Source organism: Tachypleus tridentatus, chromosome 7 (assembly GCF_004210375.1).
Source record: "Tachypleus tridentatus isolate NWPU-2018 chromosome 7, ASM421037v1, whole genome shotgun sequence".
Taxonomy (NCBI): domain Eukaryota; kingdom Metazoa; phylum Arthropoda; class Merostomata; order Xiphosura; family Limulidae; genus Tachypleus; species Tachypleus tridentatus.
The window spans coordinates 118,928,384-118,942,534 of NC_134831.1; positions in this window are offsets into that span (position 1 = coordinate 118,928,384).

The window sequence follows — 14,151 nt, forward strand, 5'->3', positions numbered from 1 at the left end:
TTTCAACAGACATAGTATATCTACTAGACTCAAGTATATGAAAATTAATACTTCTAGATTGAGCTAACGTGAAAATTACATATTGTGAATTTATCCTCAAAGTTACAGAAAATGACTACAAAACTGTTTTCGGTTTTTAATTAAGTTTAAGGCAATGAATAAATTTTAAAATATTTATTGGATACTTTAAGTCACACCAAACATGTTTGCCCCAATCAACCGTGGGGTGTTATAAAGTTACGGTCAATCCCACTATTCATTGGTAAAAGAGTAGCCCAAGAGTTGGCAGTCGGTAGTGATGACTAGCTGCCTTCCCACTAGTCTTATACTGCTAAATTAGGGACGGCTAGCACAGATTAGCCTCGGGTAGCTTTGTGCGAAATTCAAAAACAAACATTTATAAAGGAATATCGTTTGTTCTGTCCTGGATATGATATTGCTATAATACTGAACATCATGCAACAATGTCCTTCAGTATCACAACGCGTGGAGGTTTGAGGTTACAACCTTACCTAATTAGAATGACCATTACAGGGTAACTTTAGTCACGTTGGGTAAGTACGATGTGTCTTGTAGAGAAGATAACATTGATTTAAACAGACTAGCACACCATCTTGAAGAGAAAATAGCTTGACAAACTAAAATGGACAATCCAGCGTACAAATTAAGTATATATTCTGTATTTCTGTTTAGTGTTTCAATAAAATTTATTTGTTTCATGTTTTACTTTGTGTACATTGTCTTTAGATCATCGGCACTACTTTGTTACTCGTAGTTACTCGGTATCATTCCTTAATCTCTTATTGTCATGCGGAACTATCCCATCACTCTTAATTCAGTTCGATCCGACATATCACAATACTGTTATAACCTGAAATGTTCTTCGTATTTAAAGGAGGCCTGGCATGGTTACGTTTCGAGGGTCGCGGGTTCGAATCACCGCCACACCAAACCTGTTCACCCTTTCAGCCGTGCGGGCGTTATATTGTGACAGGCAATCCCACTATTCATTGGTAAAAGAGTAGTCCCAGAGTTGGCGGTGATGACTAGTTGCCTTTCCTCTAGTCTTACACTACTAAATTAGCTTTGCGCAAAATTAAAAAACTAACAAGCTTATATGTTCGGATGCTCTGGTAACAAAGGTCCCCTTTAACTGGAAATTAAAATGTTTTCATTTAAAAGATATTTTATGTTTGAAATAAGCACTCGTTTAATAAAGTTATTTTTTATTTCTTAAATAAATTCACAGTTAATTCACTTCTACTTTTTCAGCTTCGAAGGTTAAATATCTGGGTCATTTTTCCTGGATTAAAACGCATTTAAAGAAATAAATGTTTTCGAGAAAAACATCTAAAAAAATTCAGGGCAAGTTTCATTAATGATTTATTTTTCTTTTTAATAAACGTTTTCAATGCATTATAATAATATGTGAAACCCAGTCTAGGTTGGCCTTCTTTTCGCTTAACTCTATGACGTAACGATATTGAAGGCAGCTCATTTCAAAAGCCAATCACCCTATTTAAAAAAATGATACTGTCTAAATTGCAGATGACTCCTTCTCTGCCATAATTTGATTATATTTCCACTTGTTCTGTTATTTTCACTGCTGAACATAAAGTTTGGATCTGTATTATCAACATCCCAAATAATCTTAAACACTTCAAGGAAATCGTCTCTGATCCTTCTTCTCTCCAGAGGAAATATGTTTAGAGATTTTAGTCTCTCCTCATAGGACAATTTCACCATCCCAGGTATCATCCAAGTCTTTTCTCCAACACTCCTTGATGTGGATTCCTGTACGTGGTGAGGGGACTTCCCAGAGAAGGTTGTGTATTTCAATTTACCTCTTCTGGGATCTAAACATTCACCTGCGTGTTTGCCATGTGTGGTGGCCCGTGAAGGGAGGAGAGGATCCTGGTTATTGAGGAGTCCAACCCTAACACACCACTTTGGCCTTGAATTCCTGTAGACGGGCGGCCTTTGGGTGGCCCTTCTTGGGTCAATCGGCTGGTCCACTTGGGCTAGAGTCAACTAAGTACCAGTGTTGGAAGTTCTCAACGGGTGTTGTGGACATTGTGTCTGATGCTGGTGTTTGGGTATAGTGCTCACGAAACCATGGCGTTGCTGCAATGTCCTTGCATGACATTGTAGTGCGTCCCCTAATGGTGGGTGGGGACAGTGAGCACTGAAATATATTTTTTTTATTATGGATACCCCTCAAATAAAAAAAAATAAACAAATATGACAGCATAGAGAAAAATCTGGCAAACAATCGCACATTTATGACTCTGTACAGTCAAACTCACAGCTTGAAGCTGTCCCGATATTTTTAATTATACATTCTTTAACTGAAATTCCTTTGGGCAGATGTCTTCATTTTTTATTCAGAAGGGCTTGCTGGCTCTCCTAAATCGGTAAAAAAAATTAATGTCTGGGGATATTTTAGTGGAAACATCTTCATCACAACATTTCAAATTCCTCTTGAAATCAAAGGCCATGTGGATATACCCATTGAGGTTACTCCTCATTCTACTTTGAATTGTTCCAGAGGAGTTATAGTTGAGAGGGATTTAAAAACCATTCCAGAGTCAGAGATCCTCGTAAGTTTCACAAGCCAAGGTATCAGTATCTACTTTTATCTCTGTCCCTACCACATCTGCCAGTTATTGCCCAACTTCATCTTGTTCAAGCCCAGGTGTTTCCATGGGGTCTTCCTCTCTTAACACCCCAAAAATTAAACAAACCATTCGTTCACGTTTTCAATCACGAGAACGTATGTCTACAAACATCGACCTGCCCACCTGATCTAGAGAAGGATCACTAGAGAGTGACTGACCCACATCCAGTAAAGAAAAAAAAAGTGCGGTCGCAAGCAGAAGGTCTTCCTCCAAAATAAATAAAAAAATGGCCACACTAATCCGATGGAACTATTCAGGTTTTCAATCAAATGTGAATGACACCAAGAATTTGATTGACTTTTATCATCCCACGTCTTTCTTTACAGAAAACATTTTTAAAACATACCAATACAGTCACAATTCGACAATACTCCTTATACCAAAATGATAGGTCACGTGTAGGACAAGGACGTGGGGGAGTAACACTGCTGGTTGATCAACATGTGCCCACCGGGTCCTTGTCATTGAATACGCCCTTAGAGTTTGTAGCTATCCATATCTCCTTGGGTTATACCATCACTATTCCTCTCTGTAACTTACCCCTGGACAAAGTTATCATCTCTCAAACCTTGATGCCTTCATTGAGCATGTGCCAACTCCATTTTTAATTTTGGGGGATCTTAATGGGCATAATACCATCTGGGGTTGTTCTAGTATTGATGTGAAGGGTCGTGCTATAGAGCATGTGCTCCTGAATCACAACGTCTCTCTTCAGTACTGGCTCTTACACTTATTTTCATGCACCCAGTCAGTCATTTACTGCTATAGATCTTTCTATCTGCTACCTTTCACTTTTCACTTGCTTTTCTTGGGAGGTTGATATCAATCCACGGTGTATTGATCATTTTCCTATTGTATTAAGAGATTGGCCGTGATCAGTGCCACCTGACCCGTTTGCCTCAGTGGAAGTTGTGCCAGGCCAACTGGCCCTCCTTCACTGCTGTCTCGGAACTTGATCCTGTCATCTTATGTAAATCATCGATAGGTGATTGTGTAGCAGCAGTAACCAACTGTATTGTTCAAGCAGTTGCTCAGTGCATCTCAAAACCTCAACATCTTTCCCACGGCATCCCCGCCCTTGGTGGAATTTTGCTTGTTCTATAATACGAAAAGCTCAGAAACGTGCTTGGGATAAATTTCATAGATATCCCACGCTTTCAAACTCCATTGCATTTCAGCAAGCCTTTGCATAGGCTTGGCGAGTTAGACGTCAAAGCTAGAAGGAATCTTGGATTAAATACACCTCCAGCATTTCTTCAACCACCAGTTCAAAAGTCATATGGGACAAGATCCGGAAGGTGAGTGGACAATATACTGCTGTCACCCTCTCTAGCTTAATATTCAATATCCATGAAGTTGCTGATGCTCAGAACATTGCTAATACTCTTAATGAATGATTCTCTCATGTATCTAGCTCTTCACACACATCCCTTTCCTTCTTAGCTATTAAAACACGTGTTGAACATCTGCCTCTTTCTTTTTCAACTGATAATCCCCATGACTACAATTGCCCTCTTACACTGGTGGTACTCAAATTTGTGCTTCATCGGTCTGGCAGTACATCAGTTTGACCTGATGATATACATTATGAGATTCTACACCATCTTTTTTTTGCCTCTCTTACTATTCTTTAACCGGATATAGCAGGAGAATGTCTTTCCTGATGATTGGTGTCAAACTGTTGTACTCCCCATTCTTAAACCTGGGAAGGATCCAAAGATTCCTTCGAATTACCGTCACATTGCTTTGACGAGTTGTCTCAGTAAGACCTTAGAGAGGATGACTAATGCTCGTCTTGTTTGGTTCCTTGAATCAAACAACCTTCTCTCACCCACTCATTGTGGGTTCCAAAGACAACACTCCACAATAGACCACTTAATTCGCATTAAAGCATCAGTGAGAGAAGCCTTTTTGAAGCGACATCTTGTTTCTATTTTTATTTAAAAAAAAGCTTATGATACAACATGGAGATATGGCATCTTGCGAGACCTTTACTCATACGGATTGTGTGGCAATTTGCCACTTTTTATTAAGCATTTTTAATGAACTGCCGATTCCAGGTCAGTGTGGGCTCAACACATTCCAGTTTTTTCCCACAGGAACTTGGAGTCCCTCAGGGCTGTGTTCTGAGTGTCACACTTTTCATTATAAAGATTAATACCATCAGTGAACAGCTACCACCTGCAGTTACAAATGGTCTTTTCGTTGGTGACTTTTTTTCACATCTTATATCAGTAATCAAACATGAGGTTTATTGAGCGGCAGCTATAAACTGCAATCAATCATATACTTAAGTGAACCACGGCAAATGGTTTTCAACTTTTTCTCCCTAAAACTGTTTGTGCACATTTCTGCCACCAACGGGGTACTCATCCAGATCCAGAACTTCGTATTGATTATGTTGTACTTCCTGTAGTCCCTGAGGCAAAATTCTTAGGTCTTATATTTGACTGTAAATTAAACTTTATTTCTCATATCAAGCAACTTTGTGTCAAATGCATAATTGTACCAAACATCCTCTGTGTCTTCTCTTCCACTTCTTGGGGGGCGGATCGATACTTCATGCTTAAAATTTATCGTGCCTTATCTGATCCAAACTTGACTATGGTTCTTCCAGAACCTCAGCACTGAAACTGCTGGATTCTATCCACCATCAGAGGCTTCGGCTTTGCACTGGCGCCTTTCGTACTTATCCAGTCTAAAGTTTGTATGTGGAGTTCCATGAACCCCCTCTATATATTCGTTGTTTTCAATGTACGCTTTCAAACTTCGCTCTTTACCACAGCATCATACTTGAGGTTGTGGTTTCCATCCTCAGTGGGCCACACTTTTTTTATAAAAGAAAATCTGCCATTTTTCCTTTTAGCCTTTGTATCCGGGCACAATCAGAAAAATTGGATCTCTCTTTGAATAGCATAGCAGTAACAACAGATCGGCCTCTTCCACCATGGTTAATTACTATCCCCCTCTCTTTGAATAGCATAGCAGTAACAACAGATCGGCTTCTTCCACCATGGTTAATTACTATCCCCCTCTCTTTGAATAGCATAGCAGTAACAACAGATCGGCCTCTTCCACCATGGTTAATTACTATCCCCCTCTCTTTGAATAGCATAGCAGTAACAACAGATCAGCCTCTTCCACCATGGTTAATTACTATCCCCCCTCTCTTTGAATAGCATAGCAGTAACAACAGATCGGCCTCTTCCACCATGGTTAATTACTATCCCCCTCTCTTTGAATAGCATAGCAGTAACAACAGATCGGCCTCTTCCACCATGGTTAATTACTATCCCCCTCTCTTTGAATAGCATAGCAGTAACAACAGATCGGCCTCTTCCACCATGGTTAATTACTATCCCCCTCTCTTTGAATAGCATAGCAGTAACAACAGATCGGCCTCTTCCACCATGGTTAATTACTATCCCCTCTCTTTGAATAGCATAGCAGTAACAACAGATCGGCCTCTTCCACCATGGTTAATTACTATCCCCCTCTCTTTGAATAGCATAGCAGTAACAACAGATCGGCCTCTTCCACCATGGTTAATTACTATCCCCGACTGTGACTCGTCTTTCAATCACCTCATTCGAAATATCGCTCTTTCTTTGCTGAACATTTTTCAAACAATCCATCCATTCCCATATATACAGATGGTTCAAAATGAGGTGACTCTGTAGACTCTGCCATGGTTTGTTACAGTGCGGTTGTAGCACACAGAATACCCTCTACAGTTTCTGTGTTCACTGCTGAATTGTATACCATTTCTCTTGCCCCAAATCATGTCGATACTATGTAATATACGAATTGTACGATCTATACTGATTCACTCAGCTGTCTATTGGCCCTGACATCATTCCATGGTCAGAGAGAGATGGGCTAGTTTGGTTTGGATGCCAGGTCAAGTTGGTATTCGTGGGAATGAGTTAGCTTACAGAGCAGCAAAGTCTATATGCTCTGGCTCTATCACCACCGTACCTGTTCCATACATGGACTATGGTCCAGTTGTCAAAACCCGACTGTACACCAGTTGGCAGTCGACCTGCAGTGAGCAACAAAATAATAAGCTTTTTCAAATCAAGCCTTCTACAGCTCTTTGGCCATCTTGTTTTTGTAAAGATTGAAGGGAGGAAGTTGTTTTGGCTAGGCTACGCATTGGTCACAGTTTTTTAACTCACCACTTCCTTTTATTTGGTACTGATGCACAGTTAATGTTAATGCCTGCAAATTTTCTGAAATATAAGCACCATGAGCTAAGTTACCACATTATAACAGTTGTTCAAACAAGTTGGTAATATAAATAACACCTAGACTCCTACTATGATGTCTCAGCTGTCCTGATGAGTCCAGGTATTGGGTTAAATAATCTCACTGTTACAGAATATGGCAAATATGATATGGTTAATATGCAATATTATTGTGCATTATATACCTTATGTTGTACCAGACAGTGTGCTGATGTTGTAATACAAATTATTATGCATTATGGACTTGTGATGGAATTTTTATAGTTGTTAATAGTAATGTTCTTTGTACGTTTCTTATTTCACATTTTGTTGGCAGTGGAATAAAATCCTAATTTGATACTGGATTGCTTTAGTTTAAATAAATAGTTATTAATTATTGAAAATATAAGTTATTATGTGAAGGCTCTAGTTTGGGCAAATCTTTTTTGTTCTGGTGTTTGTAAGTATATGTATTCCTAGTAAGAGTCTCTATCCTCTGGAAACTCAATGGTTTGTTTCTATTCGAAGAATACCAGTTTTTTGTTATATACTTCGACCACATCATAATGGTGTCTGATTGAAGCTTACAAATTTCTGGTAGGTATCATTAGTTTACACATACGTTAATTTGGTATTGTAAACTTGCGTATGAATATCTTGTCAAACAAATATTGCAATAACTTCCAGCTTCTGGTTTGTTTTCTTTATTTCTATTTCTTTAGTTCTGTTGGATTTAAAGAGTAGTCTTTTCAACATAATAATTTTATTAAACACATAAGAAAAATAAATTGGACACAAGTTAGACTTAATGTGTTTCTGTGTATCATTGTTATCAAAATAAGTAACATATTTATTGTAATGTACTGGATGTTCATAATAAAATATAATCTCATTTCGTTTTTTTGTATTTCTTGTACAAACATTTAAATTTATAAATTTTAACAGTTATAATATTTTTATTCATTTACACACTGATATAACATTTCAAAATCAATTCAATACCTTCATAGCTTGTGTACTCAACCAAACAGTACAGTTACATCTTTAAATGGAGGACAAGGTAACTTGTCTAATGTATATGTGCAAGTTGGAATGCATTCTTTTAATGTAAGCTGAATATCTCATGCCACTGGAAATAGACTTTTATTAAGCTCTAACACTCAACCCAGCCACATGATCAGAAGAACATAATCAGGACCTCAATCATGTTGTAAGTTGTTTGTTTATAATTAAGTACAAAACTACACAATGGGCTATTTGTGCTCTGTCCACCACAAGTATCAAAACCCAGTTTTTGGCATTGTGGGTCTGCATGAATACCACTGTACCAGAAGTGGGCCATAATGTAGTTTAAAATGTTATGTGTCCACCTTTTTATGGCCACTTCTATAAGACTGTTATTTTTCCTGGAATTACAGATGTTCATTTGCTTCTGTCAGATTTCACTTTCTGTGGATTATTTCTTATGACAACTTGTTTCATTTTTTCCTCCAATTTTTACACTTAATCAAAATTACTTTAAAGATCTGGTTTCATAGTTTTCACTGCTTTTCAACTCTCTACATCTTTCAGTTTAAAATTTTTAAGGATGGTGTTTGATATTTAAATTATAGTTTCCACTGCTTTTCAACTCTCTAGATCTTTCAGTTTAAAAAACTATAATTTAAATACCAAACACCATCCTTAAAAATTTATTTTGGATGTGGTATTTTGTGTTTAACAAAAAGTTGATAAAATATAAAGACAGTGCTATATAAATAAAACAGATAAGTGGCCTGTCTACACTACTCATGTACAAAGTTGGGTACGTCGAGTTCTGAACAAACCTGATGGCTGTGCAGGGCATCTCAATGACTGCAAGGTTAAACATAAGTGGGTTAAATCTAATACATAACACATGATATCCACCAAACATTTAATATGAAGGACAAACTGATTGAATTATCTAGTAAATAACCAGCTAAAATTCAGTTTATAAATTGTATTTATATAGAAGTACTGTGTGGTTAAATTAATTGTTCAAAGATACTTTCAGTAAATGACATAACATGTATGTTTGAACATTTCACTTAGTCATATAAATTTGAGACAGCAAAGTAAGCAAATGCTAATTAACCCTGTGCACATGTGTGAGTCAAAGTGTGGATGTCATCACCTTTTTTCACATCTCTATCTCTTCACACAAAACTTTCCTGTGGTAGTAAATTGGCTTTAGGATTACTTGGAGGGGAACTAAGTGCATCTGTAAAGCAATAGAACTTAAACATATATTTAAAGTGTCTGTAAGTTTTGCCTGTACTGTAATTACCTGTTAAAATATGATGTTATTCTAGAACAAAAAAAGGGTTAATTTAGGTTTATTTTATATCTTTCATCTTTTAATTCTATCCCATGTTGCTGATTGTGTGATAGGTTGTGTTCAAATATGAAACACAAAAGGAAAAATACAAAATTTTCTACAAAAACTTGTGATATTTGTTTAGGAGGTTCTAGATGTTATGAAAATGAAATGAGAAAAGTATTTTCACTTTTGACATGAAAATCAGTTTCTTCTCTGACCAGTCTGGTTCCACACATTTAGAGACAAATTTTATGCAAAAATACTTCATTAAAAATTTTGTGTGTGTGTGCAACAGACTTTTAATTTTTACTAAAAGTTTGCCAAGTTTTGTGAAGATACACATAGTTATAATATGTATAGTTTTGTAATTACATGGTGGTCACAAGGTCAGTCAAAATGACCAAGCCTGTATACAGAATTAAGCAATGGGGAGAAATCACAGATAAACAGTGAAATAACAAAGAATTTGAATTCAAGAACAATAGTTATAGTAGATTTAGATATTGGTTAGTTTTGTTTTCTATTAAAATATTAGTTTCAAACGTAGATCTATTTGCCGTTAGAAATTGAAGTACCAAACCTGAAGATCTGTGTTTGATCTAATATATTATAGACTTCCTGGATTTTTTTTTTTGAATGAGGACATAGAAAAAATATACAATTATTTTCAGTGCAAATATTATCTTCTACATTTACCAGAAAGTGTCAACTTTCAAACATTTCTTTCTGATTTGTTTAAATTCAATCATTTGCAAATAAACTTTTCTTAGTTACTAATGTTTTCTTTATTTGTGGTATTAGTTGACAGCATAACAAATGTTATATTGCTTTTGAAAATATACAATTTTTTAGCTTCCATTTGTGACTCATATCATCATTCATCAAAGAATCACAATTCTCTAACAAGAAGAACAAAAGAAATACACCTGATTCACCTTATTCCTCCCCTGCAAATACAAAAATAGTTTTTATCATGAAAAAATAACTTATCACTGAAAGTTTAATCACATGCTTGCTTAATTCAAAGTTTTAAACCTTAAATATGAACTAGTTTAATTATTGGAGAAATTAAATGAGATTACTTCTTTTACAAACAGCACATCTGAGATATGATGGTATGTTTCTTTTGTCAGACTTCTATGAAGGCTTTCAGTCGTTTTATAATAATACAGCACCCTCAGACCCAACCACTGAAGGAATAGATTGAGACTTCCCATGATGAACAGATGACAGTCTTGTGAGGTTAGTAGTTAGAACAATATACTGTTTTCGTGTACATCTTGCAATGTATTCCACAGTTTCATGTTTTTTATAAATGTACAACAACTGTTATTCTCTACTACTACTTTTTGGTCCTTTCTTATAGATTCGTCTTTGGAACAAGAGAAATGTACTAAAAATGTAACTTAATTAGAATAGAAATTATGAACTGTAATATATTAATTGATTTTAGTTAAGTAAAGTGGCTTTATAATGAAAATATAAAATAAAATGCAGTAATATCCAAATTATTCACACAATATTTGTTTTAAGTAGAATATATGCTTGTTACTACCCTGGAGGTGAAGTTTGAATTTCAAAGCTTTTTTTGTTTTCAGAATTATCATCGACTCCAACAAGTGACTTGTAGACTTTTTTTTGAAGATATTAAATCTGAGGAAGAAATTACAATACTTTTGATATAAACTGACATATAAAGTAGTTAAGTCCAACGCAACTAAAATTAAGTTTCATCTTTTATAATACTGAAAAGGAAGATCCGAATTAGAACTACTATACGTCCTTATTATTAAACCTAAAATAATTATAGAAATACACAGAGCTAAGCCTACATCTTGTAACATTAACTATAGTGAGTAACAGTAAGTAGAGCACTGGTTTATTGACTGTTTACCAAACTTCAGCAGTGTCTGCTATTCCATTTTTAAAGATTCATTGAACAGTTGTTAGACTTAGTCTTACAGCTGGTTGTATTATTCGCAATAGAAAATCATGTTGAGAAAAAGGTTATCAGTCAAAACATAACTTTGTTACATACACACATTAAGTACATCGCAAAACAATGTCTTGCCTGGCACGGGTAGGTTGCTCAACTTGCAATCTGAAGGTCACAGGTTCAAATCCCTGACCCATTAAACGTGCTGTATTTGTACTATGCCACTGGTGCCACCACTCAGCAACTTTCATTCTTTGAATAACTCTGAATCTTGACGAGTTCTAAAATTCAAGGCTTTCCCAAACAGAAGATAATGATTAGTTATACTTATATATCACAGTATATAGGCATTTAAACTCATGACCCAAAGTAGGTATATTTTTGGGATGGGCGACACACTTCATAACTTATGCATGTTCCTCGACAAGAAATTCACTGTATTTTTTGTACAAGCTCAAAACGTCGTTCTGAGTGAATATATATCTACCTCAAATTCGAGTTTAATTTGTATTACGTGTTAGAATTTGAAATAGACTAAAACTGAGTTAAATGATAATTTAAATTTAGAAGTTATTAAGAATTAAATGTCAATGTTTATACAATTTATGATACACAGAATAATGATACACAGAGTTTCTTGCTTAATACAAACACCTGAAGGCAAACCGTGCGGGTCAATCGGTTTTGCCATTGGACCTTCAACTAACACTACTAGATGTCAAGTACAAAATTTATTTTTAAGTGTGGATGTCGTAGTGAACGGAGCTCATAGGTACTAACTCAAGGCTTTACAGTTCAAACAAAAGAGACTCGAACCCGAGACTTTATTGATACTTCCAAACAGTTAACATACACACATATATACAGTCTAACTTGCTAAGGTTTATTATAGACAGTTAGTTATTACCAGGTGACTGATGTTAAGAAGTACTAATACTTACAAAGGGTATGAAGACATCTTTAGTTGACATTCTGACTGAGATACTGAGCTGTCTGAATTACTTATCTGACTAACAAACTGGACTTATTTTCCAAGTCCTTTTATATTAGTAGAAGAGTGATTATCAGCCTACTCAGAGATACAGCTGGTTATCTGTTTACAATTGCTCTGAGTTTGTTTCGTGACAAAAACTCTTATCGAGACACCGTTAATCTGTTAAACTTTGTTTACAAACTTCTACGTTCTCCAGTTAATTACTAATCCTCTTTTAACACGGGATTGGTTGATTTAACTGACTACACGACCTCTTCTCTATACAAGTAAAGTATTTCCTTCACCATCCGAGAAGAATGGTCAGATTATATCGTCGTCTCATTAATCAAGGTCTTTAAGTTCAACATCTAAGTTTGTATATTTTCTTACAAGCTCGCTGACGTCTGATTATTTAGGTCAACATTCATGAGACATTTCCTCGATTTTAGTTTGTAGTTTCGATAACCTTCTATAACTCCAAGAGCGTCTATTTGTTTAATGTAAACACATAACTAAAGTCCCTCGGTGTGTTTTTCTGAAGTAATGTCCCAAGTGATGCCTCTATATTCACTTGATCATTGGTTGGGTCAGTTATTCATCAACAGGTTAATTGTACTATGACACGTTTCTCGACATTTGCTCAAGATATTGTTCTATAAACATTATTGCTTTAAAAAAATGTTCGCTTATACTACACTTTGATATTACTCGCAGGACAATACGTCTCTCGACGTATTTCCTTCAAATGTTATTTTCTAGACATCATTACTTTGAAAAATATGCTTACATTTACGGCATCCTTCTATGTTTATTGTTATAATTAGTCACGCAGGGCATTCACATACTTAACGATGCCTCAATATATACTGTCTCTCGGCACGTCGCGTTAGTTACACTTGTAGGCGTGAGGAGAATTTCTAGAAATTTCAGCCTGCACAACAATACTGACGATACAACACTGTTTATGTACAACGTATATAGTGTTTATTTTTACTCTCAAGAATCTTCTACAACTTTAGTGACAACGCAAAAATTTCGCAATACAAATTTAAAGTATAAGTTATGTACATTTCTAAATAAAATCCAACTTAAACATCAATATTAAAATAGCTATACAGTTATAAACCCATCACATCTTTAAACACTTAACACCAGACAAATGTTATTACAAAATATTGAGCCTTAAAATACGTTGTTAATTAAAGCCCCTAATTGGCACAGTGGTATGTCTGCAGACTCACACAGCTAAAATACGAGTTTGATACACGTGGTGGGCAGAGCACAGATAGCTCATTGTGTAGCTGTTTTGCTTAATTCAAAACAAAGTATTGTTTATAAACAATTAACTTTAAACAAATGCACATAAATGTTTAAAGCTGAACTTTGGTACTAAGAAAATAATAACTCTTGAAATAAAATGTGTATAGAATGTTAATAAACATTTAAATTTAAACAATGAGATTTTGTAAACACTTAACGTTGAAATGTAAGTTGATAAAAGTACTAATCCTTGAAATATTGTATAATATATCTAATTAATTTTACAGAATGGTATAACATTGAGTTATGATATTATTAATACAGTAAACCATGAAGTAAGCTGTTATCTATGAAACATGGTGTAATGTAAACTCTTTGGTACTTAGTATCAACCAATCTAACTTATAAGAAGTATTACACCTAAGGCCCTGCATGGGGTATAGGTTAAGGCAACTGACTCGTATTAATCTGAGGGTTGCGGGTTCCAGATCCTCGTCGCACCAAACATGTACTCGCCCTTTCAGCCGTGGGATTTATAGTAAAAGTGACGGTTAATTCCGCTATTCGTTGGTAAAGAGTAGTCCAAGGTTTTGGCGGTGGGTGGTGATGACTAGCTGCCTTCCCTCTAGTCTTACACTGCTAAATTAGGGACGACTAGCGCAGGTAGCCCTCGTGTAGTTTTGCGAGAAATTAAAAAAAACAAAACAATGGATTTTTATTCCATCCGTCTAATGGAC